Here is a 21,003-nt window from a genome sequence, read left to right on the forward strand (position 1 = left end):
TCCATGTCCTCTCTGACCTTGCCACAACTTGTTTGTGTGGAAGGTAAAACTGGCGAAGGAGAGAAGAGAGAATTGTGGAATGTGAGAGAAAGGGAAGGGAGGAGTGCATCTGGGAGAGATGTTTAGTATTCAAACAGGAGATGCCATCACCACCCACCCTGTTTCAAGCAGTAGAAGTGCTTTCATAGTCTGAGAAAACTGCTGTTGTAACAGTCTAGCTAGAATCTGGTAAAGGCATGGCTCACTGTGGCTAGATCATTGTCTGAAAGGAAGGGTGTAGCCAACTGAAATATAAAGAATGCTTTCCCTGCTACTATTTGGCATCTAATAGTAGACATGATTTTATGGTGAATTCTGACCTAGTTGCTGCCTGAAAACTATTTTTCAAGCTGTATCAGGGAGTTGAATGGCATCATCAAGAAGCCCTTAGGGACAAGGAGGGACCAGATACTACACAGACATTTCCAAGCAGTTGTGTCTTTAGCCTGCACGCATGTGGTGTATGAAAACTGGGGGTAAGCATATTGCAAGTGTAGAGTGAAAGTGTTTAGGAGGAGAAATGGTACTTTAATAAATAAGGAGGTTATATCCATGTATAGGAATGAATACAAAGTAGATCCAGTATAGCTTTCCATGGTATTTTCAAGGGGGGAAAATGCCACAATCCTCACATATTAGTAGTCAGAGCTGGGTTTGAAATGGAATCATATTCAGAAAGATAATAGATGGCTGCCTGGAAAGATAGGGGGAGAAAAGGCTCTGGGTTACAAATTGGCAGTTCTTTTGATTCAGAGAAACAGAAACTGAGGACCTGGGTGGATATCTGGAAGGCAGATAGCATCTCTGTAGCTACAGAAGTATGTGTGAAACAGTTTGAGAGAGAAATTGCTTAGTGAGGAGGAGAAGAAGATTGAGGGACCAGATTAGGTGAGAGAAGAGTAAGTTTGGGATAGAGCAACACCAGAGAATGGGAATGGGGGAAGCTCAATATAAAGGAAGAAAATGGAGGAAAGAAAACAATAGAAATATCTAAGAAAATATAATTAAGATCTAGGCCAGGAAAGAAAAGAAGTAGAATGAAAGAAGAAGAAGTAGGTATAAGAAAAACAAGGGTGGCATAGTAAGTTGGAAAACATGGAGTAGAAAGTTGATTGACAATATTTTAATAGCAAAAAACAATGCATAACAAGTGATCATATTTGTTTTTTGGAATTCATCAAATTGCAACAAGAAGTATATCCCCCCATCAAGAAAAAACAATAAAACAAAAAACAGAACAAAAAACTCCTCTTGCCTCTCCAACTTACTGGTTTTTAATATTTTCTATTTAAAAAGACATTGCTTGGAATGTTTCCTGACATAGGCTCAGCCCAGTGGGTCTCCTGTTTGTATCTTTGTGCCAGATGTGGCCCCAGAGCTGGCATCTGGAACCATAGACAAATGTATATTCTATGCTTCTGAACAAGACGAAATAAAGCTTTCCTTTTCCCACTAGCTTCTAAGCTCCAATACCTTTTCTATTGACTTTTTATCGTTCTTTTAAATTATGTATGTACTAGTAATACAGAATTTCCTTCTCACTGCTTTTCAACTGTTTCTATTCTGCAGAGAGGTATTTTCATTCGACAGAGATGGGACACTTAGCCTGTCATCTTCTAAAGCTGCTAAGCTTGTCCAGTCACATGGTAGTTTTCCCTTTAGCAGATGTTTGAATTCTTTTGGGACAGTTCTATCACATATGACTGGCGAGGTGGCTTAGTCCATTCTTAAATTACTTACAGTGTTTGGAAAACCACCATTTAAAACTAGCCTAAGTAAAAGGAAATAATGAAAGTGAAATTTTTAAAGGAAATAATGAAAATAAAACTTTTAAAGGTAAAGAGCTAGTCAAGTAAATGGGAAGACTGCTGAAGAGGTGTGGCACTTTGGCAAAAGGATTGGGACACCTAGCAGAAAATCTGAGATTTAGACATGTGGCCTGCCCTGAATATCTTGATCCATTTTCTTTCATTGAAGTCAGTGGGAGGTACCCAAACCTCCCAAGGGTGATGAATCAGACCCCTATACTTTAAGTTATATGTCATTCTGTTTTGAACAGGAGAGTCATCAGCGTCTGTCTGAAGTTTTCCACATGGGATACAGAAGGAAGGGAGGGGAAAGAAGAAATTTAATGTTCCCTTCCAGTTGCATCATTTACATGCTTCTCCATCTGATTGTGGAATCCAAAACCAATTAAGCCAACAGCTGTTTGCACATGTACTCTTAGGCAAATTGTAATATTCTACCCAAAAAATGCATGCATGAGGGAACAAGAGGCCAAACATGCAAATAGCCCGATTGTCCCTAAGAAGAGTTCTTTCACTTTTTCTCAACGAAGTGCCAACTGTCCTTCAAAACAATTTTTTGACTGTATTATGAGGTAATGTTTTTTTGAACAACTGAAGGCAGACTTGGGTTTAAATAAACAACACCAGTGCAAAAAGTCAGCTGCATTAAGGGAGAGGTCAAAAAGTGTTCCTTTTAAACTAATTATTTATTTTAGATATATATATATGGAGGGAGAGAGGGAACAGAGAGAGATGGTGTCCAAGTTTTCCAGGCTCATGAGCCTTGAGTAAATTTAATTATAGTAAAAGAAGGAAAAAAAATAGAACTGGAGCTCCAAGAACATGAAAGCCTAAAAATGTGAAAATTAATGATTTATGAACTTGGGAGCAGTGCTGTGTAGAAACTTCCAAATAAGTTTTACTGCATTCTGGTGGAATGTATCACTGAAAACTATTTAAAATGGTTTAGGGGCCCCTTGCTTTTTCAAGTAATTGTTCATTTTCATTAAGTTGGGGCAGGCGGGCGGGGGGGAGGACAAAAAGAACATGACTTAACCTTGCTGAGTGCAAAATGGAAACAACACATCAAAGAAGAAATATGAGCAATGTGCTGTCCTAGGGACCTGAAACACTGGCCCACAGTAGAATAGCTGGCAGAGTACCAGTCATTGCACTTAGAGCATGTTCCTTGAAGACATAAATAAAACTGGTAGAAGCAGATGACAATCGTGTGCTGCTCAGGAGTCACCACCTCATACAATTGGCCCTTAAACAGCAAGAGTCTGCATAGCCCCATCTTAAATTTGATAATGTCCAAATTGTTCTGTTACTTTGGCTTTAGGTTTTTCAAAGCCAGCTCTGAGTGAGAAATACTTGCTTTTGTGATTAAAGTATCTAAACAACCCACAGAAAAATCTAATGAGGTGTGCCTTTTACCTGATGCTGCTTTCCCAATATCAAAACAGTAGTTTGGATTTTTTTCCTTGGGTAGATGTTTATAGGCAAGAGGCAAGTAAGTCATTCAGAGTACATGAAGATAAGGAGCTGCTTAAAGTCAGCCTGTACTCCCTCCTCCTCATCAGTACAGCTACAGTGAACTTTCATTTTGTCTGGCTTCAGTCCTGGGCTCCAAAGAGGACGGCTCAAAGCAGACTTCTGTGAAGGCTTATAAGACCTCTCAAACTGCCCTTGTGTTAGGACTTGACTTTGATAACACCTCAAAAAGCCCTTAGCTCCAGTGAGAGAATTACAAAGAGAATAATGTATTATGCTCATTGAATTTGCTCTCTTACACATGGGAATAATGTGGACTATGATCTATGCAGACTATTTATCATTAGAGCTTCTGTAATAAGATTTTCTCCCAGGTATCTCCCCCCCACAAATTATCATGTAGCCTAATTTCCTCACCACTGACCTACCCTTTCTTGAGCTATACATCTGGATTCATATGGAGCTCTGACAGGGAATTTTGTTAGGTCTGTAAAGAGTGGTTGAGGTTTCCACATGGCAGTGCTTTAATTTCTGGATCTCTTGCAGCCTTCCAAAATCCAGATCAGAGAACTACAGAGAACATGGCTCCAAAAGCATGAGATAACACATACTGAGTTAGATATATGTGCACTCACACCAACAAATGTGAGTATAATAATAGTGTCTGAGTGATATAGCTGTAATGGTCCAGGAATTAACCTTGCCTCTAGCATAGTATGTGGTATGCTTTGAGACCTAAAGTTTGTATCAGCAAGTAGGTATGGTTTGTGGGATATTTCAAGATGTCAAACATTTAACTTTGAATTTGGACAAAAAGCCATTATTTCAGGTTTTTTCACAGAATGTGGCATTTCAGCCTTAGAAAAATATTTCATTTTATTTCAACTTTATTGAAACAAAATGGTTGATATCCTGAAGATGTCCATGAAATTATACCTTTGTATTAAATGTTTCAGATCCCTCATATTTCTTGAGAATTTTTTGGTATAAAAATTTTCCAGAGCTACAAGGGGAATTCTCATGGTCATCTCAAATGAGTGACAATAAACCCTCTTTTTTGAATGTGGGCAGGGTCAGTATGTATTCTGTATGTATTAAATATTTCAAAATAAGGTGGTTTACATGTTTGAGATCAGGATTTTTTCCATTTTTTTATACACACACACACACACACACACACACACAACACACACATATATAAAACATATATATACATATATACATACATATATATCTATGTATGTATATGTATATGTGTGTGTGTGTATATATAATATATATCATTATATATTATAATATATTATATATATAATGTTTAAAACACTCCCCTATAAATCCAGACTCTTCACATACCAGGAACACTGACCTTAAAAGAGAGAAATTATAGCTGACAAATTTTAGAAGCCTCTCGAAGTGTTTTTCTGCATGTAAGTGATTTCCAGGTTCTCCACTCAAAGCAGGGCTGGGAAGCAAGGGTGCTTTATGAGTTGTGAGATACTGTATATTGAAAGCTGTCTACCCTGGTCTATGATCACACTGTATTTCACTTTTTCTGAAACCAGTTGTCACAAGGCACTAAGGTGTGCCTGCTCCTTTAAGGGCAGAAGCTGCCTAGAGAGAAGGCCCTAGGAGCCAGGCAGAATCCCCACAGGTGCAGGTTGCCATGGCAGCAGTTAATGAGGGAATTAGCCTGCACCTGTACCCAGTCAGTGTATGTGTGGAGGGATGCGTATGTATGGATGTATACTTGTATTTGGATCAACAAACTAGATGTACTAACCACAAAAAACAGGGTAATTTCTTGCTTATTTGTAACAAATAGGTTCATCGCTTTTTTTAACGTTTTTTGGCAGTTGAAATATCTATCTATTGGCCCTTTTCTGCCCCCAGCCCATCGTATGTTCAGCAAGTGAATCACTGAGGACACACAACGTCATGTGTATCTGCCTTGAAGCTGTATAACTTTGTATTTACTATCTACTAGAGCTGGTGACAAATAGATTTGTGTAGGTGTTTATCAACAGTTGCTGCACGGAAAGGAAATGCTCCCAAAGCATGAATACAAACATTTTTTACAACAGACTCTGACTGAGTTTGAGTTACTGAGCTTATTTCCCCTTCTCTGAGTCTCTTCCAGTTCACAGCTTGAAAGCTGGTGTGGGAACAGGCGGCTATAATTTCCACGGCCTCCTACAGATTCTTAAATTCTTATGAGTTTTGGGATCAGCTTCCCTTGGTTTTTTGATCCTTGGTATGTTAGACATGGAGGATCAGAAGATAGGGGTGGGGTCAAGCTGTTAATGTTCAACAGCATTTTCCACCTTTTAGTATAGCAGCATTCTGCAGTTGTCCATTATATATCATTAATGCCCAAGAGGCAGCGTGGGTTCCAGAGAAAAGAAAAGTTTGGGTTGTGTCGGGGAAAACCGAAGGATCGGGCCCCAAGGTCACGGTGGGCCGGGGTGGCAATTAGATACGGACACGTGGGATTAGCGGCGTAGAGTCTGGGGTTAGGGACTCGGAGCGGGTTGAGAAAAACAGGTGAATTTATTTGACTTACGCTTCAGGCGTAGGCAGAAAGGTCTTCAGTTACAGTTGGAACACAAACAAACAATTAACAACAAAGGGGTCTGTTGGCCCACGAGGTTCAGTCCGAAGACCTAGTCCCAGGGCTGGTCAACAGCTCATAAATGGGGATTACAAACAACGAAAACGAACTGTAACACGGTGATGATGAACCGCGTGATGCCAGTCCACAGCAATGGACGAATCGGGTGGTCGTATGAAAAAGCCGAGGTCAGAAGCCAGAAGATGAAGCAGCGGAGACGTCAGCTGGAGGGATGAGCAGAGTCATAGGTGGTGAAGGAAAGCCGAGGTCGATGGTCCGGAACCGGGTTAAACAAAGTCCAGAGGGTGATCCGAAATCGTAAGCCGTTAATCAGTTCAAAAGGTAAGTCAGGAGCCAGATGATCGTAGTCAAAACCGCAATACAATGAGCACTAAGCCACCGAAGGAGATCAACAGGCCCTGAAGCCTGACTCACAGAACAGTCCCTGCAGCAGCATCCTCTCCCTCTGGTCCACGCGATCTCCCCCCAAGGGAGGGGCACACAGAACTTTTATATCAATTTGGTAGCCAATCAACGTGCTCTCCGCAGAGAAATTTCTAGTCCGATTACCTCATGTCAGGTTCTGACTGAGCATGCTCTCAGTCAGGAGCTGACACAGTCTGAGCATGCATCTGTGGGGAAAGTAGGTCAGCAATGATTGACAGCTCCGCAGGTCACCCAGGGGGCAAGGACTGGGTGAGCCTTGGAAATTTCCACTCACAGCTTCAAACCGCGCATGTCAGTTTAACCTCTTCTGTACTGGCAGCACAGACTCAAAAAATTTCCATGACAGGTTGCAGCTTTAAGTTGTGGAAATAGGTTAAGGATGTACCACTAGACTATTTTAAACAATCGCAAAATGTCCTTAATGTTTTCATTTCTTAAAAACAGAGTGACCCTGAACAACAATAATGAGATTAACAAGACAGCCCAAGAGTATCTTTATCTTAATACAGTATTAACTAGCTGTCCGCTTGGGTTGGATGAAGATGGGGTCAATGGCAGAGAGTGAATTCCAATCCCAGGCGGTCTAGTTCAGTCACTACATCTAGCCTCCTCCTGTAAGTATGGGGGGGAGGGGTGATTCCCACCCCCGTTTCCTGACAGCTAATGAAGACATGTACATCTGCTACACTCAGCAAACATATGTCGTGTGTGCCTGTTTAAAACATTACCATTGTGTTTTGTGTCTGTGTGTCTAACATTACCATTATAACCAGTCGTCATTGTATACCCTGTTAGTGTTTATGCATCTTGTCATATATCTACATGTCCATTCGTTAAAACATTTGGCAAAAAAGGAGTTTTGCTACATTGGTCAAGCTAACAGAAAAAGGCTAGTTTTTGTTTAAATTAAAAATGAGAAGTACAAACAAGGAGCTTGTATTCTGATTCCCCTCTTGTGCCTAGCTTTTCTCTCTTTCAACAATTGCCTCACACTTCCTTGGTTCTTTTCAAGCACATTTCATCTCTGATTACATTCCAGTGGCTCTGCTGTAAGCCATGTTTTCTGTTCTTTAGAGAAGAGCAAGGATTTAATCTTCTGCTATCACAAGGAGAGAGATGCTTTGAAAGCAGAAACTTTTTTCTAGCACAAGACATGAAGAACTCCTGAAAAGAAGGGCAAAAAAATCATTTCTGAACCTCATGAAAAATGTCTATCTAAAAGCAGATAAAAAGAGCAATATCCTATTTAGTTTGAACTTTGGCCAGAAGAAAAAGAAAGTAAGATGTTCCTGCCTACACTTATTTCACATTGGTAAGGAAAAGTGATGAGTTTCATTAATGGCATCTCAAGTTCAAATTGGAGGGGGAGAAATATCATTATGATGCCTGGCCCCAGACCCACTGAAATCTCTAGCAAGTTTCCTTTTACAGGGGTTGGCAACCTGTGGCCCACAGGCTGGATCTAGCCTGCAAAGACCGTGGATCAAGCTTGCAAAAGTCTGATTTGATCAGGGCAGGGGGCACTGATTTGAAGTGGCCACTTGAAGTTTCCTGCTCTGTGCTTTTGCCATCAATTTTGCTATTCCCCATTGGTGTTCACCATAGCTTTTGACCAGGGCCAGTCCAGGCCAGCCCATCCTATCCTGCAGATCCTGTGGCTGCAGGTGGCCCTGCAGCCGAGGGACCCCACAAAACCAGGCAGAGAGGTCGTGGCCCTTCCCATGTTTGGTGGTGGCTACTGCATTTGTGGTGTAGCCTGGCAACCCACCCAGTGGGTTGGATGTTTGTTTAACTGCTCCAACTGAAAATTCCAGATGCCATCTCTTCCCCTCTATATCCCATGTGCCAAGACGTTCATTTACCGGTGTAAGTGTGCTGTGTGATGGGAAAGGGGGCCTCACACAGACTGATTTGCCCCAGGCCCCACCCCCTGCTGCCATCATTTGCACTGATGGATCAGGGGACCCCAAAACTATCTTGCAGGGGCCCAAAAAAATTGTGGGCTGGCCCTGCTATTGCCAATACCCAGAGGGGGAACAGGCACAGTATAGCTGGATCACCAGTACCTGGCCTACCATTCTAAAAGGTTGCCAACCCTGGATTTAGGAGAATGGGATCAAGCTAAATAGCTATTCAAGTGTCAATGGGCTTCACGGATATTGAAAAGTTCATCCTATGTAATAAGAATAAATTCACTGCTTAAAGCCTTAGTAAATTGGAGTTTACGCAGGTGACCTTCATGAAGGTTGGAAGGCAAATGTCATGCTCCAGACTTGGGGACAGGTTGTAAGGCAACAGCTCCTTCCTGCTACTTATTCATAAGAAACTAGGACTACTGCATCTCCCTTATCACAGACCCTGCTCCTGCTCCATAAGCAGCTCTCTTCAGCACTTAGAGCACTATCTGGTACAGCAGTATGTGGATGTGGAGTGCAGTAATGACCCTGGGGTGCCATGAGAAGAGGAACATTGTAACCATGAGGCTGGCTATGCAGTGTGATGGATTACTTGGAGAGGTGGTGAAGTCTCCATCCTTCAGCATTTTTTAAGAGCAGGTGAAATAAACAGTTTGAGATAGTCGAGTCTGAGGTGATCCTTCTTTGAGTAGGGGATCGAACTAGTTTTCTTGAGGTTGCTTTTAGCAACACTTTTTTCTGATTCTGGGATAACTGTATATTGAGTGGCAGTCTTATCAGAGAGACTGAGGAGGAGATGAGCATGGCATCTCACTGCTGGAGATGGTTAATCTAGGTCAGAGTGTTTTGGAAAGGCATAACTGGAAAGCTTGCTTGGCTGCTGCTCCCGTGAAAACCTATTATGTGGATAAAAAGGTGCAGACCTGAGGGCGATTCTCTGCTGTTGGTGTTCTAGCGTACTGAACGTGCCTGAGATTCACATGAGGAAATATGTTTAAAAAAACCAAAACACTAACACCTGATATAGTTTTATAAGCATGAAGCCTAGTCATTCTTTTAGGTAATGTGCAATGAACTTGCAAATGAAGATATTTTGTACCAACAAGTTGGTTCTCTTAAAATAAAGAATGTAGAAAAAGAACTTTTTTATTATATTTTCAAAAATGAATGTTGTACAAAATATGTGGTGCTTTCCATATAATGGCTCGTTATGCAGTTTATGGATAGTTAAAACATAGCATATCAGCAATGACTACATAAACACGAACAGTAAATGCTTTGTATTTATATAAGCAGACAAGGTTCTTTGGGTAAAAGGGATATCTTTTATTAGACCAATTCAAATAGTTGGAAATTGTTTTCCAATTATTTGAGTTGGTCTAATAAAAGATATCCCTTTTACCCAAAGAACCTTGTCTGCCTATGTCCTTAGACCAACACAGCTACAGCCTATACCCTTGTAGTTATATAGCACTTTCCAGTAGAGGATCCTTTATAAATATTAATAGATTTATCCTCAAAATATTCCAATGAGGTGGGACATTTGCAGATGGGGAAATTGAGACAGAAGGAGATTAAGTAACTTGTTTTATGCCAAGAAAGAAGTCTGTGGTAGAGCCAGGAGGAGAGTCAAACTGTCACTGTGATTGAAGGCATAGAGCCTTTTGTAGGATTCTGTTTTGAATGAACATATGTTGAATAGGCACTTCATTTTCATACATGCAAATGCTTAGTTACTTTCACCATTTGCTATAATCATATTATAGTTAACTTGCTGTTACCTGTCATTTTGGACTCATGTACTCTTTCTATAATGCCTTGCTGTGCACCATGCTGCTCAGATACTCAGGATGTGGAGCAGGATAGCCATAGTGCAGGCTAATCCAGGTCTTGGCATGTAGGTAAAACACTGTGGGAAAGCTTGCATGGATGCTGCTCATTCTGTGCTTCTGAGCTGGACTTCTGGGCTCTGAATCTCTCCCCAGAGCCAGTTAATTGTCTTTTGGGGGTGACTTCTCTGCCTTCATCTGAATCATTCAGCATTGCCATTCTGGTGTTTCTAATGATAAGAAACACTTTGGGTGCCTGGCTGGTGAGCCATGCTTACACTCAGTCAAAATAATTGCCAGATTTGGTATTGTGACAGAAATTTCCTTCAATTCAAATGGGCATGGGCTGGTTTTTTGGGGATATTTTGCTTTTTTCTGTAGTGTAGGAGACGATCTGGGTCCAACACTTCCATCAAGAAATCCCCTGCCAAGGCAAAGGCTTAAGGCTTGGTGATGCCCGTGTCTTGCTCATAGGCTATTTCTTTGGTCCATTATAGAGTGTTTAGTTTTTTTTCTTTTCTATAGTCAAAGTGGTTTGGAAGTGTTTAGAGGTTGCATTTAGTGTCTTTGTGCAGGAAAACCAGAGGGTTGTGCACCCTTTTGGTCAAACTTCTATTATTTGATTGCCTACACTCTTACTTAAGTGGTCCCATCTAGTTCAATATTCCAGTATTCTTACTGGGTCTCTAGTTAGTTCTCCTAAACTAAGTCTAATGAAAAGGTGTGTTTTGTGGGAAGAGACAGGCATGTACCTGTTCATCCTATTCTCCCCCTGTATAATGGACTTGGACTAGAGACAAGAGGAATAGTGTCTGGGAACATATAGAAAAAGAGTGGGTGAGACCAAGAAGCTGGAAGCTGGTATAAAAAGCACTGCTTTTAAAATGCATAAAAATAAATGCTGTTGAATTTAACCTATAATCAGCTCTTGCAATTCTGTGCCATGGGCTGTCATTGTGGCCAAGAGCTTAAGTAGATTCAGAAAAGTATTAGACATTTATATGAATAGTAATAACACTTGAATTTATGCTAGCTAGATTGAAAGTTACAAGGGTCATGGTAAGCCTTTCACTTCAGGGCATAAGTTGAGAGGAAGGAATATTTTACCTCATTATATATCATAGCCTGTGGAATATAGGTTTCCCTTCCCTGTCCTCTGAAATACCAGCATAGTTATAGATCATTCTTGGAGGCTGTACATAATGGCCCACATACAGGCACATCCCTGTGGCTGCACATCACTGCCTGACCCTCATGGAGAATGGGCCTGACCAAACTCGGCCCGGCCTGCCCCACTAGTGTGCACCTTTGGGCAGGAGTCATCCTAGTCCTGTCCAAAGACGCACTAGTGGGACAGGGCGGGACCAGGCCAGGCCAGGCCCCTTCTCCATGCACAGACTGCAGGTAAGGCAGCACTGCAATGGGCACAGCCTGGCTGGCTGCTGCTGTTGCCAGCGCCAGGTGTGTAGGGTGTGGCGGGGATATGGGGTTTTGGGAGGGGCTTGAGCAGGGACCATGACATGCATGCCCCCCACCTGCCTCCGCAGTGGTAGCAGCAGCAGCCAGCCAGGCCATCAGGACCGTGGCTTGGCTGCAGCCACAGCCTGCGGTGCCACAGCACTGCCTGATGTGGGCTCTATGCTAAATGGACCCTACCCAGCCTGGCCTGGCCCACCCCACTAGCTCACAGCTTTGTACAGGACTGGGAAAGTGATGTGCTAGTGGAGCGGGCCAGGCCAGGCTGGGTCGGGTCCGTTCAGTACAGAGCCCATATCGGGCATCACCACGCTGCTGCGAGCTATGCCTACAGCCAGGCCATGGCCCCAACGGTCCGGCTGGCAGCTGCTGCCAGCCCCTCAGGGGACAGGTTGGGGGGCAGGTATGTGGCAGCCTCTGCTCAAGCTCCCCCACAAATCCTAAATCCCTCCCCTCCCTTATACCTCACATTATTTTTGTTCCCAGCGCACCTCTTGTGGTGTCTCAAACTGCTTTGAGACACCACAAGAAGCATGTGCACACTCATCTGCGTGCGTCCTATGAGGTCCACCAGGCTGGGCTTCAGGACAGTGACACATACTACAAGCTAGCTAGGTAGTAGTGCCAAACTAAGGATCCAGAGAAGTCTGTGAGATACAGAACATGAAATGTATATAAAACCTTTTCCTATAGGTATATCCCCAGGCGCTATGATTTTTTTTTTTTAAATGAGCATCACTGTTAAGAATGGTTCATGTGCTGTTTCAGTTTCCCAAGAGGTCCTCTCTGGTCCTGTGTTGCATCTGAACAGCTGGAAAACTGCTCTTGACATGCCACAACCTCTTCAAGCCTAACCCAGGATAATTTGAAGAGGAGAGCAAACAACCTCAGGTTTTCCAGCCCACTTTCTCTTGGCCCATGACATACTACAAGATTTGACTAAACTTGGGGAAAGAACTATTACTCTGCATATGAGTCTTCCCATGTCTTTTTCCTTCTGTGAAAAGGTATGATCTGTCTGGATGCTGCACGAACTCTCAATTAACAAACTACTCATCACTAAATACAAATAGGTAGCTCTATGGAAAGAGTTTACTTTAGTAAAAGGTTATGTTAAGGACACTAATGTGCAGTTTATAATGAAAATTATATCAGATATTGTCAAATAATAAGGGCTATTGGGCATGATAAATTGAGAAATATAAGTTAAAACAGTAGTGTTAGAGTGATTTTTTTTTTTTTTTTGGATAGTTCAGGAATTATGCAAGAGACAAGGATTTTGCCTCTCTTGAAAAAGTTAATAATATGGATGGAAAAAGGCTCTATTTTAAATGGAGTGGCATAAAGTAGTGCAAATAAATTATATTTGACGCCTCTTTTTTCTTCAAGTTTTCTTGAGAAAAGAAAAAAATACGTAATCCGCTTTCTCCAGAAATGTACATATTTTATGTCTACATTTTTTTTATACGTGCACATTTTCTCTCTCTCAGACTACTTAGATTTTTTAGACCTCTACATTTTGCTGAACTATTTTTGCATTGCAATTTTGAAACTATTGGGATGAATCCTACTACAGTGAAGCATGGTATATACTGCTGAACATTTTTATTTCCTCAAAGTTTTCTTGCAACAAACAGTCTATTATTTCTTAACCACACTCACATTTCATCTAATGTAGAATAAATCCTCTAAAAAATTCACAACAATTTTGAGGCACATTAGATAAGACTCCTAGGTTGTGATAAAAGATCAAAAACCCAGATGATCTCAGGTTTTCAGTATTTCATAAATTTTTTTGGCTCACTACTACTACAAAATGTCTTATTCCAAATTCATTTTAATCTGTTGGTCTTGGCAAAGATGGGTGGTTTGACTAGTTTTGGAGGCCTTGTTGTAAGAATTCATTATCACTAACAGCATTAATAACATAGTTTCTATATACCTCAAGGGCTCCATTTAAGTAATGGATTCCACATGGTCCTAGAAGAAGAATTCTGTGCCAAGGTACAGGGAAAGGGGTAAGCAGTGTCATGCTTATTTGCCACACATGCACACTTTCCAAAGGCAGACCAATCAATATTATGCCAGAATTTAATCCACGGGTAAACTATGCAAGCAAAATACTTCTAGAGAATTTAAGATGCCTGTTATGACAGCCTAACTTTTGAACATCAATAACAAAATAGTCAAAATGTCCTTATTTGAGATAGCTATGATGGGATGAGAGCTGTGGAAATGTTAATTATGTGATATTAACTGTGCATGTCTCCATTTCACTGTTTGGTTTTATGTTTAAATGTTATGTTAGCTCTGAATTTCCAGACTCATGTTGGTCTTTTAAGACAGCTACCTTTTTATTTAATTAGGGTTTATGTTTTGGGACTTACTTCTACAGACCTTAAAAATGCAGCCTTTATCTGTTTCCCTACACAGTGTATTACATGGAGGAATGTGGAAGGAACATACTTTTGGGACCTTATTACACGTTGCACTTTGAGCTCCTCAGATGTTTATTGGTGTTAGTGCTAGCTCAAGTTTTAGAGCAGTCAGACCTTACGGCTAAAAACCTTCTCTGACTGTGTCTGGCCTGCAGAACTATGACTTGCCACTAGACAGCTGGTGAGCAGGGACCAGACTAGGAACTATAGCTGTGAGTTGCCACTAGGGAGTTGGTGAGCCAGGACAGTTCTATTCCTGTTCTTGGTGGGAGTGTGTGTGAGAGAGGGAAAAAATAAGGGTAGTAGAGAGTTAAGGAGATCAGGATGGGTAATGTAATGGGAGGTGGAAAGGAAATGGGGGTGAGGGAAGGGTAGTGAAATGAAGGCAGTCAGCCACTAAGGATAAAAAAAAAAAGTAAAAAACAAAAGAATGTAAAAAGAACTAAAGAGGAAATAAAGAAGTACTCATGTTTTGATAAACTGGGGGGAGGGGTACTAGTTGTGCTTCCTGGGGTGGCTGGGAGTGGTGAGGGAAGGCACCTCTAGGGAAGCTACTACCCCTGCCTGAGGAAGGAAGCCCCAGCTCAATCTTACCCCCTACCTTGTTCCACCCTCTTCTCCCCCTAAACCCCACTCCCAGACCTGCCCATGCCCTGTTACCTGGTTAGCTGGCATGTGCTGTGCAGGATGTTTGCGTGGGGTTGCAACCCTGGGAGGGAAGGTCACACTGCCAGGGGGGTGGGAGTGAGAGCTGGCTTTGTGCCAGAACCCGCTTCTACCTGGGCAATAGATTTCAGGGGGTAGAAATCTACCCACAGAGAACAGGAGGGTGGGGGAGGGGACACTGCATCCTGGGATGTTGAAGGACTGCAACTTAAGTGGCTCATCTGTGCATGGTGGCCATGCATTAATGGAACACAAGCTGGGTAACATAGATCAGAGATAAACCTACACAGGAGTTGTGTAACTTTAAGCTATCTAAAGTGTGCTTAAAATTAGTTTCAGGTGCTGGTGTGTGGATAATCCAGTTAACTCCAGAAGTTGTCTAACATTAATGTGTAACAAGGCCCTTGCTTTTCAAATGTGGTTAAAGAGTCAAGATATCGGGATTTTTCATGGCTCTGGCTTTGCCACAGGCTCCTTTTCTGAGTCTGGCACATGCTTGCCATTCAATGCCCATGTATGCAAAATGGGAACAATATCATCTTCCTGTCTTGCAACGTCTTTATGAAAATGCATTCACTCGGTTTTAAAGCTGTTTTAGGAGGAGATTCCTGGAAACCAAGAGCATCTTATTTGAGCACAGCCCCAGCTGTAAAAACACAAAATGATAAGTATATGATAACTGACAATTCAGCTTACACTTAACAAGAAAACTGGGGAGAACCTAGTGCATTGCATGGAGGAATCCATGAAGACAACCCAGGAACTCTATACCTAGAAATAACACACTTTGTTTGTTTGGCCACTACATAAATCCCACTCACTTGGCAGCTTTTTGAAGGACCTGGCATAAGCCCCAACAGAGGGCATGCTAGGGAATAGCTAGGCATAAGAGGGTGATGGCAGTAATGCTATATTGACTTACACCAGCAAAGACTGGCCTGCACTCTCTTCTTGTCGTAATATTTTTCAGTCATAACATTTCTTTCATCTCAGACAGAGCAGTAGGGTCCTAAGAGCAAGAATTGCAAGGCTGTGAGTACTTGTTTAAGTATCTTGCATTCTTGGTAGGTTTCATTAATGACAACTGCTTTCATTCAGTTGTAGAAATATAAATGCATTGTAGAAAAATTATCAGCTGTCAAATGAACAGAACATTCTTCTTGGCAATATCCTCAAAGCTTTTAAGCTATACTGGTTGCTTCTTTCTGCCTATCAGATCTTATCTTCTGAGACGTTGTTCAGGAGGACTTGTGAGACATTTTACCAAGTGTGCAAACTGTTCTTGTGGCCAGTTCTCTGGCAACCTTGGAAATAGAGTCAGATGAGATAGTATCACAATTTAGTTCAAAGTTAGTCAGCATTACAAAATCTATCAAACCTCTGGCAGTAGAATGGACCCAAAGTAGTACCTATAGCCAACTTTCACTCAAGACTTCCCCTTTATTAGAATTAGATTTGGGCAGAGATGGCTGTAGTATTTTGTTTGGGAATGTGAAACAATTGTTTGCCTAAAGACAACAGACTCCGCTTCATCAACATCTAGCCAGGATTGGCCTCAGGATTTGGGGAGGGTTGCCAGAATGGTACTTTGAGACCACTTAAACTTAACTCATTTTATATAAAAACCAAGGGAGATAGCCATGTCCTCAATCACTTGCTTCCTCTGCGTGGGTCCAGGTATATTTTTCTGGCATTTTACAGAGGACAGTTGGCCCCAAAAAACAATGGATCTGCTATTGCAGGGAGGTGAGGGTTAGCAACCCCCGCAGGCAGGCTGTAGAGGAAATGGATGGGTGATCTTTTAGGAAAACAGGCTGGAAGACTTCCTTTGTTACTCAACCTAAAGGTCATCAGAATTGAACCATTTCTGTGAAATGATTTGATTTTTCTATAGAACAGCAGATTCCCACACAAAAAGGTATTTTTTTTTCCAACTGGCTTCAGATATCACCTCCCCCATCCTATCCAATTTCCTTTCTCCCTCTTCTGTTCCTCCATCAGCCAACTCAAACCATGCTGCTAACCGATCCAAGAAACTGTTTTGTCTTTGCATACAGAGGGGTGTGGAAATGAGGGACACCAGAGGCCTATGCAGACAGGTGAAGGTTTGAAGAAGCTATGATCTTTAGAAAAAAATCAGTGCCAAGCTTATAGCCTTAATAAATAGTTTATATTGGTCCATGTTTTGGGAACCATCTTTGCAAAGAGAAGGACTAGAAAATGATTTTAATTTCTACAGCCCCTAAATGTAGGAGATAGCCTCCTTTGTCAGAAGGAAAAGTGCATTCACTGAAATGACGAAACCTCATCTTGAGCCATACATGACCATATGACCCACATCTTTTCCCCCAAAACCAGATGGGAAAAATTGGGGTGTGCATTATGTGAGGAAAAGGGCTCCCCATTCGGTCCAAAAATTTAAGCAGGGAAAAAGGCGAGGACGGAGTGATGGCAGCATTAATTTGCCATAGGTCAGGGAGAAAAGTGAGTTAATGCTGACACTGTTCCCCCCCGCTTTCTCCCCTCCTCACCCCCTTTCTGCTTGCCACCAAGGCCAGGGACATAAACTGATCTAAGTGACTGGAAGCCAGTTCAAATCTGTAACGCAATGGAAGTTCAGTACACATAAATCACTTTCAAAATGCTGCAAAACGGTTTAGGATAAACCTAGATGGATGTATTATCAGACTTAGCTGACTTAATTTAAATTGGTTTATTGATCTTCTGTCCCAGATTCCCTCCAAATTCAAGTTAACTCACAGTCCTCCATAGTTTCATAGTTTGTAGGGTCAGAAGGGACCTGAGCAGATCATCAAGTCCGACCCCCTGCCTTGGCAGGAAAGAATGCTGGGGTTAAATGACCCCGGCAAGGTGTCTATCTAACATTGTCTTAAAGACCCCCAAGGTAGGAGCCAGCACCACTTTGCTTGGAAGTTGGTTCCAGTTCTCAACCACCCTGACTGTAAAGTAGCGCCTCCTGATATCTAATCTGATTTTACCCTCTGCCAGCTTGTGACTGTTATTTCTAGTCACTCCTGGTGGTGCTCGGGGGAACAGGGACTCCCCCAATGCCTGCTGGTCTCCTCTGACTAGTTTGTAACAGGCCACTAGATCCCTCTTCAGCCTTCTCTTATGGAGGCTGAACAGGTTAAGGTCCCGTAGCCTCTCCTCATAGGGCCTGCTCTGCTGCCCCCGATCATGCGAGTGGCCCTCCTCTAGACCCTCTCCATGTTGTCCACATACCTCCTGAAGTGCAGTGCCCAGAACTGGATGCAGTACTCCAGCTGCGGCCCGACCAGTGCTGGATAGAGAGGGAGAATCACCTCCTTGGACCTGTTTGAGATGCATCTGTGGATGCATGACAAGGTACAGTTGGCCTTCCTGACTTCATCCCCACACTGCCGGCCCATGTTCATCTTGGCATCAATGATAACTCCAAGATCCTTTTCTGCCTCTGCACTGAAAAGAAGGGAGTTCCCCAGCCTGTAGGTATGCTGCTGGTTCTTCTTCCCCAGGTGTATCACCTTGCACTTGTCAGTGTTGAATACACCCACCCCTGTAACCTAAGTCTGATTGCAGCCTATTCCTCCCTTCTAGTGTGTCCACATCTCCCTACATCTTAGTGTCATCAGCAAATCTCTAGCTTCCCAGAGTGCTTTGCACCTCCCCCACATTCCCCCCACCCCTCATTGGCTGGGCAGGTTAACCTTGGCCCAAGATGTCTGATCTAATGAACAGGGAGGCATGCTCTAGTGCCTCCTGCCTCTGATCTGGACCACTGCAAGGATGTGCCTTCATTTCCAGAATAAAAAATGTCTGTTCACTTGCATATCGGTTCAAGCTATGCAGCTTAGACTAACCTATAAATATTGAATCGATTCAGCTTCAATATTTATATAACTGGAGTACTGCATCCAGTTTTGGGCTCCACAATTCAAAAAGGATGTGGAGAAACTTGAGAGAGTCCAGAGGAGAGCCACGCGCATGATCAGAGGTCAGGAAAACAGATCTTACAATGACAGGCTGAGAGCCATGGGACTCTTTAGCCTGGAAAAGCGCAGGCTCAGGGGTGATCTGATGGCCACCTATAAGTTTATCAGGGGTGAACACCAGGATCTGGGGGAACATCTGTTCACCAGAGCGCCCCAAGGGATGACGAGGTCGAACGGTCACAAACTCCTGCAAGACCGTTTCAGGCTGGACATAAGGAAGAATTTCTTTACTGTCCGAGCCCCTGAGGTCTGGAACAGTCTGCCATTGGAGGTGGTTCAAGCACCTACATTGAACACCTTCAAGAGTAAATTGGATGCTTATCTTGCTGGGATCCTATGACCCCAGCTGACTTCCTGCGCTTTGGGCAGGGGGCTGGACTCGATGATCTCCCGAGGTCCCTTCCAGCCCTAATGTCTATGAAATCTATGAAAGCTTCAGGCTTGTTGGCTGTCTGTACTTAGCTCAAACGTCTAGACCCATGAGGAACTCCCCTTCCTGACCACTATATGGGTCATATCGCCTGTTTCATAAAAGCAAACTATAATTCTAAAATGTGTGTTTGTTTCCAGTTTAGCTATGTTATAGAGTTGAATAGAAGTAAACTACCTCTAATTTAATACTGAGTTCCAGCCCAAAAAGAAATTTTTGTGGAGACCACAAGCAGTTCTTAAATGCTAAGGTAAGCCTTAAATTCCACATCTACTTTCCTCCTCAACCATACCGACATTTATGAAGAAAGGAATAGATTCACCTGACCATACTGTGTAAACATGAGTCTCCTTCCCTGCTCCTGGTTTTTTTTTCAACAGCTTGGGTACCTTTTGTAAATTGATTTTTATAGCAAATATCCAAAGTGAGTTTCATAGATGCATTTGTGCTGTTTGAATAGCAGGAAGAAAAAATATCCTGCTGTGAGATGCTTTTCGGTAAAAGCACAGCAGAGGGATGAATACTTCTCTGCCATTATTTCATGTGCACTGGCCCTACATCCATAAGTCAGAAGAGGAGTATTGTCATCAAGTGTATACTTATGAAAGTAGTGTTTGATTTTTCACTTCAGTGTTGCACCTTGATATCTGCCCCACCACTTGCATTCGTTCTGCACTAGGAGTGAGGAATTTGTCAGATGTTATCACTAGAAGAAAGTTTTGTGACATACCATGTTTTCTTGCATGAACACGTCCTATTTTTGGAAAGCCCCAGGAAGGTTAAAAAAAAAAAATCTTACCTTGGAGTATAGGACTCTGGGGCTGGCATATGGGGTCAAACCCTGAGGCTGAGAGTTATTGGGGTGGGGCCAGATCCAGCTTGCCAGTAGCAGAACCATGTGGTATAGCAGGGCCTGATCCAGCATGCTGGCTTTGGAGCTGTGTGCTAAGTCATGCCACATGCTGGTTCTGGGGTCATGTTCTGGGTTGGACCCAGTGCACCAGGACCGGTCACAGAGTAACCCTATATGCCATCCTGATCTAACCTGTGGTTGGGGAGGGAGGCTCTCTGCAGGTCCAGAAACTTGGTGGCAGGGGGAAGGAGGGAGCAGTGTCAGCATTAATTGGCATTTATTCCAGAACCATGGCAATTAACGCAGCCACCAATGTGCCCCCTCCTGCCTGCTAGGAGTCCATTTCCTCCCATATAATGTACACCCCAATTTTCCTTGTCTGGTTTTGGTGGGAAGGGTGTTGGTCATTCATGATAAAATACAGTAGCTGCCTTGCCAAATGCAGGTTAACAAGACAGAATCATAGAAAAATCAGAGTTGGAAGGGATTTGGGTGGATATCTAACCCAATCCCCTGCTCAAAGCAGGACTGTCCCCCACTAGATCATCCCACCCAAGACTTTGTCTAGCTAGGTCTTAAAAACCTCAAAGGATGCAGATTCTACAACTTGTCTGGGTAAACTGTTCCCTCCTACTAAGATTTTTTCCTAGTATCCAACCTAAGCTTCCCTTGCTGCAGCCTGAGACCATCGCTCCTCTTGGTTCTGTCTAGAGAAGTTTAAATACAGCCATGGGGAAAAAACGTGTCTAGTTCTGTGTCACTCAGCATGCTGGTGGCAGTGTTTTTTCTTTATCCTTTTCCTCTGCTTTTATACTAGTTATTCTTAGATATTTTAGAAAGTTGACTGTGTTCAGATTGGAATGTCCAGATCAGGGCATCTGGGTCAGATTCAAAACTAGAAGAATGTTTTTGTCCTATTCTGTTCAGAGGTGGCTGAATTTCCCAAGAACGGGTTAGTGTCATGAGATTTCAACTACTGTGGGTGCATCTACACATACAATTAAAGCACCTGAATAAACTCTGGTGTA

This window comes from Crocodylus siamensis, chromosome 5 (genome assembly GCF_052110815.1).
Source record: "Crocodylus siamensis isolate JL-2025a chromosome 5, ASM5211081v1, whole genome shotgun sequence".
NCBI classification, from domain to species: domain Eukaryota; kingdom Metazoa; phylum Chordata; order Crocodylia; family Crocodylidae; genus Crocodylus; species Crocodylus siamensis.